The sequence below is a fragment of the Haliotis cracherodii genome, unplaced genomic scaffold, assembly GCF_022045235.1.
Source record: "Haliotis cracherodii isolate W230 unplaced genomic scaffold, xgHalCrac1.p SCAF_52, whole genome shotgun sequence".
NCBI classification, from domain to species: Eukaryota; Metazoa; Mollusca; class Gastropoda; order Lepetellida; family Haliotidae; genus Haliotis; species Haliotis cracherodii.
The window spans coordinates 11,756-22,472 of record NW_027266311.1 but is presented as its reverse complement, the minus strand read 5'-3'; the positions used below and the strand labels follow the sequence as shown (position 1 = coordinate 22,472).

Here is a 10,717-nt window from a genome sequence, read left to right as displayed (position 1 = left end):
AGCACACCCAAGCCCTAGTCAAAGTTTCCAAATTGACTTTGCCGGACTCTTGCAGTTGACACGATGAACAGCACTGCGGGCTCTACCATGGAAGTTACGAGCAAAAGGTTGTATCCTGAGGTTGTATCGCGAGGTTGTATCGCGAGGTTGTATCATGAGGTTGTATCGCAAGGTTGTATCATGAGGTTGTATCCCGAGGTTGTATCCCGAGGTTGTATCATGAGGTTGTATCCCAAGGTTGTATCGCGAGGTTGTATCGCAAGGTTGTATCATGAGGTTGTATCCCGAGGTTGTATCCCGAGGTTGTATCATGAGGTTGTATCCCAAGGTTGTATCGCGAGGTTGTATCGCGAGGTTGTATCACGAGGTTGTATCACGAGGTTGTATCACGAGGTTGTATCGCGAGGTTGTATCCCGAGGTAATGACCGGCGCAATGCCTTGTTTGTTGCTTCACACTGTTGACTGTGGAGGTTGATTTGTGTCTTTTCCATCAGTTTAGGGCTGAGACGAAAGTCAGTGCATTTTCGCAAATTTTGAAAGTTACTTTCATTGTGACTAAGTTTGAAGTTTTTATCGAAATACTTACTGTGCAACAACAATTTTTGCTGCTCCCCCTTGCAAACAAATGGCTGCTTTCCGCGTTTTGTGTGATCCCCCCATTTACATTTTGCATCATCATCACAAGTCTTTGAGAGAGATTTCTTCGGCCTTGGCAGGTCATGTGCATGACCTGATAGGCAGCTGAAAACTCACCTGCACATCTAGATGCACAATCTGAAGAAAATGTATTTGCCAAATTTTGTTTATCTTGTTTGGTTCTAGCTATCCACAACAAATTTAGAATTTTTAATAAACTTTCTGTTGCTGGCCTGTTCGATGCCGTGTATCAAGAAATGTTTGTGGGCAAACATCCATTTCACCTGCTTCATAAATTTCAGTCTGAGCTGCTGTGTCAGCAGCTGTTGTCAAATTCTTCCTCAATTTGGTCTTTTCTTAAGCCCCTGAAACACTGCAGCTTACTGTTTTAATGTCCAATAGATTCTGACATATGCACATCAGATGTGCAGTCTGGGTTGTTTACACAAGAAATGTTGTCAACTAAACTGTGCTTTGAACAAAGTTTTGGTTTGTGTTTAAAGCCAAAATTTGGTGGTCACTAGTCTTGATCTCAGTGCCCGCCTCCGTGGTCTAGCGGTAGAGCGTCCGCCCGGAGAGCGGAAGGTCTGGGGTTTGATCCCCGGCCACGTTATATCAAAAGATGTTAAAAGATGGTACTTGTTGTTACCCTGTCTGGCGCTCGGCATTAAGGGGCTAAAACAAGGACTGGTCTGCTCGGAGTCAGTATACTGTGTCTGAGTGGGGTATTCATGCTAAACTGCGGCATGGTATCTCAGTGAGCTAGCACTAGAAATCAGCATCAGTCCGGACTAGTACAAGCAGCCACACACAAACACACACACGTACATGCACGCCACTATATAAGTGCAATAATCTTGGACTCGACGTTAAACCTCATTTCACCTCACCTGGATCTCAGTGGGCATGTAGGTTACTTGAGTGGCTGGCTGAAAAGGGGTTTTCCCAACACCCGAACACTGTGGATTGTTGTACACTGCATCAGGTGATCAGCTTGTCTTACCGTTACATTAATTTACTCCCCTGTATTTAGTTAGTTCCCTTATTTCCACCCACCTGGCTCTCATGTCCTTTGTGTTGTGAGATTGAATATCATCACCAACTCTGTTGGCAGCTTTCTGTATGCCTGGACGGGATGGTGGAGCTATATCTGTGCTCATGCACTGGACACGGAAACTCTCACTTCTTATATGACATTTTCAGGGTCTATCTGTAGTCCAGTATTGGCAGTGGAAGATGGACGTCCCCTTCTCACCTCACCACCCGTATTGGCAGTGGAAGATGGACTACTACCTCCTTGTACAGTTTAGGTACTTCCACAGGTGCCGTCAGTACATTAAACTCTCTCTGTTCAGTTAAAGCCCCACGGCTGTTCTTATCTCTATCATTGACAAGGTCATCGCCACACATTGGCAAAGTCTTGGCATGCTCACGGAAAGCCCATCTCCCCGACATGCAGCACTGGTAAATACCAGAAGCAGCCCTGCAGAGTAAAAAAGACCATTGACTACTTTGGAAACTTCTTAATGAACCTTTTACGCATGTGATAGTCTTCGACATTTCTGAATTATCTCCCCTAGCAGATCAAATGCTGTTTCTATTTCTATCCCCCTTAAGCCCTTAATAAGGGTGTCAAACATTGTTTTCATATGGTATTGAAAAAAACAACTTGTATGTATGTGAATTTGATCCCTTGCTGTACCTAACAACTGAAAACTGTCGATAAAATTGAAAGTTTATGAAGTGGCCTCATAAAAAGACAAATACTTGAATTTGGCAAGGCTAGCCACCAAATTCATTTAACATTGAGCACTTTTATTCCCTGCAAGTATTTCAGAGTCCGGCAAAAGGAATAAATAGATTCAAGTGTTATTACCTTTTACCTTTTGGTTTCAGGGATCTGTCGTCCTCCTCAGGGGTGTTTTCCTGCCTTGGCCTTAACAGAATACAGCTCACTTGTAAGTGTTTAAACTCGCTGGACACCAGCCACCCCTACACTGCACACTTTCTTGTGGAGCTCAGTTGTCGACCTGACAGTTTTTGGCACTTTAAAGTTGCTTTGCTTTTCATTGGGGACTTTTTTGCCTGAATTCCAAGCATTTATGTGGTGCTTTAAAAGATGTTTTCAAATTCTTTCAATGTCTCCCCATGTTTCCGGTGTAGGTCCAAGATGCTGACACAATGATTATTGGTTCACGCTCGTCACACCGAATTCGAATCCAGACATGGGTACAATGTGTGAAGCCCATTTCTGGTGTCCCCCGCCGTGATATTGCTGGAATATTGCTAAAAGTGGCGTAAAACCAAACTCACTCACTCACTTACTCAACATTGGTTCTTGCGCGCCAATAGATAAAATACAAAAAATGGACCTGTCATTTATATATTGGACTCTGTAAATAATGTAGGGGTACCAGTCCCGGGTTAGTCCCACCCACGTAGCCGGTCGGGTAATCCGAGGTAATCCAGGATTAAGGGATTAAGGGTAGTATGCCGACTATCGTCTATTCTGGTGAAAGGGCCCCAGGTGAATTCATGTCAGCCAGTTATCAATTACTCCGTCTGATTAGCTGAGTGAACACATTTTATACTGATTATAGAGTAATTCATTTTTAGTGAGCGGATTTATTCAATTTGAGTATCAGTATGTGATGTCATAGACTACTGCATAGCATAGCAATATGGCAAACGCACAAGTGCCTCGCTATATTCCAAACAATCATGAAGGACAGTATTTGGTGTAGTTCGCCTACAAATTTAGTTTCAAGTCCAGAAACGGTGACAGAATCCACTGGTGTTGTTGTATGAGATCATGCCATTCCACAACCAACACCCTGAACAACCTTGGCTATCAACAACAACTGCCACAATCATCTCAACTGCCAGTACCAATGCTAACCTCATCAAGATTCTGGGTGGTCGGGTAGCCTAGTGGTTAAAGCATTCGCTTGTCACGCCGAAGACCCGGGTTCTGCTGGAATAGTGCTAGTGTTAATAGTGTTAAACCTCAGTCACTCACTCACTCTTCAAGGTTCTAGACTTTATAAAGACCGATCAGTCTTTCCTTGAAGTGACCGTTCTTCAGCTCAAAGCTGGTGGTACACGCCATGTGCAGACAAAGAAATACTGTCAACTTGAACATGACCTTGACCCTTACAAAAGACAATTTGTTGCTGGGGAGAACAGTGCTGTAGAGAACCTCGATGCCATCCACACTGAACTGGATACTGATCTTAATGAATTGAAGAACGAAGAAATGAATTAAAAGAATTTGTATTGATGTAAATATGTATATAAATGTATATCATGTCAATTTCGGGTTACTTCATGCAGACTATAGTCGGAATATCAAAGAAGCACACGCTAATCTAAACATGCAGATTATCTGTCGGCATATCAAAGAAACCGACTAGTGGGACGACCCCACCAGTCCACCAGTTCCAGCAAGCTCGCTGAGTTCAGCTTATTTGATGACTTAATCTCATCAGTGTCACACCCAAATTCCATGTTAAGGATTCAGACACTGCTATCTATACTCAGTTGCTATCAGCACAGGTCTGCAAACAACTTACCATTAATAAACTTACAATATGATGGCCTTATTTGTTATCCCCCGCGGCATCTTGTCTCTCCGTCCGTCCGTCCATCCCCCGCATATAACGCAACATCTCGTCTCTCCGTCCGTCTGTCCATCCCCCGCATACAATGCGACATCTCGTCTATTCATCCGTCTGTCCATCCCCCGCATACAATGCGACATCTCGTCTCTCCGTCCTTCCGTCCCCCGCATACAATGCGACATCTTGTCTCTCCGTCCGTCTGTCCCCCGCATACAATGCGACATCTCGTCTCTCCGTCCTTCCGTCTCCCGCATACAATGCGACATCTCGTCTGTCCGTCCGTCTGTCCCCCGCATACAATGCGACATCTCGTCTCTCCGTCCTTCCGTCTCCCGCATACAATGCGACATCTCGTCTCTCCGTCCGTCTGTCCCCCGCATACAATGCGACATCTCGTCTCTCCGTCCGTCTGTCCCCCACATACAATGCGACATCTTGTCTCTCCGTCCGTCTGTCCCCCGCATACAATGCGACATCTCGTCTCTCCGTCCGTCTGTCCCCCGCATACAATGCGACATCTCATCTCTCCGTCCGTCTGTCCCCCGCATACAATGCGACATCTTGTCTCTCTGTCCGTCTGACCCCCGCATACAATGCGACATCTTGTCTCTCCGTCCGTCTGTCCCCCGCATACAATGCGACATCTCGTCTCCCCATCCGTCTGACCCCTGCATACAATGCGACATCTTGTCTCTCCGTCCGTCTGTCCCCTGTATATAATATATAATGCGACATCTCGTCTCTCCGTCCGTCAGTCCCCCGCATATAATGCGACATCTCGTCCATCCGCCGCATATGATGCGACATCTCATCGCTCCTTCTGTCTGTCCGTCCATCCCCGCATATAATGCAACATCTCGTCTCTCCGTCCGTCTGTCCCCAGCATATAATGCGACATCTCGTCTGTCCGTCCATCTGTCCGTCCATCCCCCGCATATAATGAGACATCTCATCTCTCCGTCCGTCCCCCGCATACAATGTGACATCTCGTCTCTCCGTCCATCCATCCGTCCCCCTCATATAATGCGACATCTCATCTCCCCCTCTGTCCGTCTGTCCGTCCGTCTGTCCCCCACATATAATGCGACATCTCGTCTGTCCGTCCATCTGTCTGTCCATCCCCCGCATATAATGCGACATCTCATCTCTCCGTCCGTCCGTCCCCCGCATACAATGTGACATCTCGTCTCTCCGTCCATCCATCCGTCCCCCTCATACAATGCGACATCTCATCTCCCCCTCCGTCCGTCTGTCCCCCGCATATAATGCGCGATCTCGTCTCTCCGTCCGTCCATCGGTAATTAAAACTGACCATGGTTTTCAATATTTGATGCTGACTTTTTAACAAGATGCCTTGTGCTTTATGTGAGCACAGATATTTTCAAGTAGGTGACAGTTGGTGTGGAACTGGGGTTAGTGTGTTTAGCTTCCTGTATTCGGAAAACGAGCCGGCTGACCTGGACAAAACTGGTGTTTTTATTGCAGCTTTAAGGCCAGACTGTGCACACACGTACATGTAATTGCTTTTGAATGCCTAGTTATTTTTAAAAGAAATAAAATGTTACTATAGAAGTCTATGTGAAAACATTTGGTTGTTTGTTATCGAAAGCCATTCCCTTGAGATGGGTCTTATGGTCAAACAGACTGTATTCTTAGACCAGATACACCATAGCATGTGTAGGTTTTGAATTACAGGTTGTCTTAAGGGTGATTTATGCTGGTTCTGCTAAAAGTAATTCTCTGGAAATGGTCAATGTTGGTGGCATGTGGTCCTGTGCACAGGGCACAGATCACAAATCAGGTGAAGTTAAGCAACGTCGGTCTCGGAGAGTAGATGGATGGGTGACCACGTCCAGCAGCTTGACTCCTGAGAGTTTCTAGGGCTTCGGTCCTGCCCCACACTGAAGCACATGTACCACATGTGGTGTCTCCTTAGGCAAGTGACTTTGTTAGAAATGTGCCTCTGTTCACCCAGCAGTGAGTGGGTACCCGGTAGGATGTGGCTGTTAACCTTCTAGCACCTTACAGGCAGCTTGGGTTGTATACTCCCCAGGGAGCTGAGGAGGAAAATCAAGTGCCCACTGATCCATTGACTGGGGTAATAATGTAAGCGCCATGAGCACACGAGCTGGTATGGAGTTTGGCGCCATACAAATGGACTCATTATTATTATTATTATTATTATCAAATGTTCAAATAGACTGTGTTCTAAGACCAGACGTATGTTAAAGGCAGTAAAGTTATGTGAGAAAGGTTTTAATATTTTGGGACACCCCCCCCCCCCCCTTATAAATATGGTGGATCCGCCCTTGCCCCATACATCATGACATGTGATCATTTCTGGTGTAAGTCATTCTCTGGAGATGGTGTCTAGTGGTCAAAAGACTGTGTCCAGTGACCAGATACATCACAGCATGGGTAGATTTAGATTGCAGGGTGTCTTAAGCATCTGTTTTTTGTTTCGGATTAATGGCAACGTCTGGAAATGGTCAAGTGGTGAAATAGACTGGTATTGTGACCAGATCCATCATCAAAGCATGGGTAGATTTAGATTACAGGGTGTGTGAAGGGTGGTTTATGTGTTTTCTGGTTAAAGTCATTCTCTGGAGATGAGTCAGATGGTCAGAAGAGACTGTATTCTGCCTAGATACATTATTGCGTGTGTAGATATAGATTACAGGGGGTTTTAAGGAGTGTTTACATAGCTTTAGGTTAAACACATTTTTCTTGAAAGTGAAAAATAGACTTTACACTGACTCGATACATCATAGCATTTGTAGATCTCGGCTACAGAGTGTCATGAGGTTTTCACTCTCTTCATATGTGTCAAGTGGTAAAGTAGACTGTGTACAGTGACCAGATACATCACAACACGCACGCACGCACGCACGCACGCACGCACACACACACACACATACATACGCAAGCACGCAGGCACGTATGCACATACACAAGTATGTGCCGGCTGGGTAGCCAAGTGGCTCATCACACAGAAGGCCCGGGTTCAATTCCTCCCAGGGGTACTATGTGTTAATCCCAAATGTGGTGTCCCTGCCGTGATATTGCTGGAATATTGCTGAAAGCAACGTTAAACCACACACACACACACACACACACACACACACACACACACATTCAGAGCAAATTACATTTATAGCGAGCAGGCTAATAACGACGGATATACCGAACTGTCCCAGTCATTGGCTGTTTGTTATAATCCTGTTCGCTCTAAGTGTAATTTACTGTATCTGTGTGTGAACACGCTTGTAACGGATATTGGGGACTCACTTTGTGGTCACGTGTGTACTCTGTCCACCATGATGCTTAGTTGTAAATGTTAGTTCACATCAACCATATGTTGTTGCTGAAAATGTTATTGCATTCAGTCTGTGCCAAACACTAGTATCATGTTTGTCAGTTAGTATCATGTTTGTAACAGGCAGTTTGGGTTGTATACTCCCCAGGGAGCTGAGAATGATTCTTGAATGCACACTGATCCAGTGACCCGGGTGGTAATAGCGCTTTGAGCATGCCCCGAAGTGGTGTGGAAATATGCGCAATATAAATAGCCTATTATTATTATTATTATTATTATTATTATTATTATCAGTGTAATGGTATGGACTTTTTTAGATCAAACACTTGAGTCTTGTAGTACTATCTTGGCTCAAGTATCATGTTTTGTATATTTTAGTGTTATCGTAAGGATTTTTATTAGCTGATCCTACTAGACTGAACAGCAGATCACTTGACGCGGGCTTGGGGCCAGTGGCTAAAGTTGCAGACTGTGCATTTAGCTTCCATCTTGCTCTTAATCTACCTGCATGGTAACTAATAGTTCCAGGGAACTCTCTTTGTTGCAAAGTTTGAGATTTAAGAATTTGTACATGTGTCAACTGTTTGTGTAATTCTGTTGGAATCAAACGTCTGAAGCCATGACAAAAACCTGTAAGTCAGCGGGGAAGGTGGCATTCTCTGGTCACAATAAAGTCCTTGGATTGATTCCTGACATATTAGGTTGCCTTGTTATTCCCCCCGGCATGTAATGGGGGGTTAATATAGTCGACGTCTTGTCTGTCTGTCAGTCTGTCAGCCCTTTGTCTGTCCATCCATCTGTTATCATTTCATTTCTGGAGCACAACTCAAAAACCATTCAATATTTTACAACAAAACTGGGTAGATCGATGATTGTTTACCTGGGTGGATGGGCGATTGTTTACCTGGGTGGATGGGTGATTGTTTACCTGGATAGATGTTGTGATTGTTTACCTGGATAGATGTTGTGATTGTTTACCTGGGTGGATGGATGGGTGATTGTTTACCTGGATAGATGTTGTGATTGTTTACCTGGGTGGGTGGATGGGTGATTGTTTACCTGGATAGATGTTGTGATTGTTTACCTGGATAGATGTGGTGATTGTTTACCTGGGTGGGTGGATGGGTGATTGTTTACCTGGATAGATGTTGTGATTGTTTACCTGTATAGATGGGGTGATTGCTTACCTGGATAGATGGGGTGATTGTTTACCTGGATAGATGGGGTGATTGTTTACCTGGATAGATGGGGTGATTGTTTACCTGGATAGATGTGGTGATTGTTTACCTGGGTGGGTGGATGGGTGATTGTTTACCTGGATAGATGTTGTGATTGTTTACCTGTATAGATGGGGTGATTGCTTACCTGGATAGATGGGGTGATTGTTTACCTGGATAGATGGGGTGATTGTTTACCTGGATAGATGGGGTGATTGTTTACTTGGATAGATGGGGTGATTGCTTACCTGGGTGGATGGGTGATTGTTTACCTGTATAGATGTTGTGATTGTTTACCTGGATAGATGGGGTGATTGTTTACCTGGATAGATGGGGTGATTGTTTACACGAACTTAGGCCTCAAAGTTGCCACTGAAACGGTCGCCAAATCGACCTAAATTTCAATTTGTCTACTGTCTAAAATTCAGAGGTAGCCAAATGACTACCTTGAAAAATATCTTGTGGCGACTAAATTCTATTGCTTCACATTTGAAGACACAAAAATATATAATAGGTGATTGTGGAAGGCATGTCTGCTAATAATTGTACTTCCATATAATTCCTCCTTAAATCGACAATGAACAGAAATACATAAATATTAATGTAATTAGTATTTTATTTTAGTTGACAAGGCTCATTTGATAGGCAAGGATATACCTAAATAACCTAGAAATGTAAATTGCATCATTGTTTGAGTCACAAATAACAAAAATCAAGTCGTTTCCACTAAAATACAATTTCAAGACTAGTGCTATGACTTGTACATGTTATAATACTCATTTGATAAAAGATAATTTCAAATGCTTTTGGCCACCTACAATATTGGCTTGACTTCTTGACTTCACCACTGACTACCTGGTAAAAAATGCTTGTAGCCTAAAGGCTACTTGGTAGAAATGTAAACTTTGAGGTGTGGTACTGATTGTCCAGAACAGTTTTACATGCCCTTTGGAGTGTTCAAATTAAGCATGAAAGTCAAGGGGACTTTGTCATAACCCTAATGGTTAGACAACATTTTCCCATACTGATATGTGTGCATGTTATAAGGATGATGATGCACAGTCAGTGTTGATATGTGTTGATATGTATACATATTCTAAAAACTTGTGAAAACTGTACTGGAGGCCGCCTGGCCCTGAAATACAGTAAACTTCTGTTATTCTGTTATTCTGTTATTCAGTATGTATTGAAGAAGAGCAACATGTTTGCTCAGGTCTAAGATTCAAATTCTCATTTCAGGTCTTGCCTGATGACTAGTTCATGTCTACCTGATGACACAGCTCCATGCCTGTGAACTCCCAATACCGTGCCGTGCCGTGCTGTGCTGTGCTGTGCCGTGCCGCTCCGTGCCATGCCACACAATATGTCTCTATGTAACAAGTCTGTTCCAGACTGGGTAGGCTCCCCTGTTAGGGTACAATGCCCCTTTTAGAGTCTTGGGGTTAGGGAACCAGGGAAAGGGTACAATGCCCCTTTTAGAGTCTTGGGGTTAGGGAACCAGGGATAGGGTACTATGCCCCTTTTAGGGTCTTGGGGTTAGGGAACCAGGAATTGGGTACAATGCCCCTTTTAGAGTCTTGGGGTTAGGGAACCAGGGATAGGGTACAATGCCCCTTTTAGGGTCTTGGGGTTAGGGAACCAGGGATAGGGTACAATGCCCCTTTTAGGGTCTTGGGGTTAGGGAACCAGGGATAGGGCACAATGCCCCTTTTAGAGTCTTGGGGTTAGGGAACCAGGGATAGGGCACAATGCCCCTTTTTGGGTCTTCTTATAAACCATGACAACTGCACCAATCTGTCCACATCTGTCAACAACCCTGTTTATCTGTAAAGATAAAGGTAAATAAAGAATTGAATGTTGAATGTTGTGTATCTTCGTTATGAAAGCCTGCACACAGACTACAATGTTGTTGTGAGAATCTTGTAAT

The 10,717-nt window shown here is 44.2% G+C and overlaps 1 long non-coding RNA gene across 1 annotated transcript; it reads left to right on the top strand.

The window, feature by feature from the left end:
* The first annotated feature begins 1,846 nt into the window (after positions 1-1,846).
* Positions 1,847-10,238, top strand: LOC139444471 (uncharacterized). The gene is made up of 3 exons (XR_011651768.1): positions 1,847-1,947; positions 2,534-2,595; positions 10,030-10,238. It is a non-coding gene; the product is annotated as an uncharacterized lncRNA (long non-coding RNA).
* The last annotated feature ends 479 nt before the right edge of the window (positions 10,239-10,717 follow it).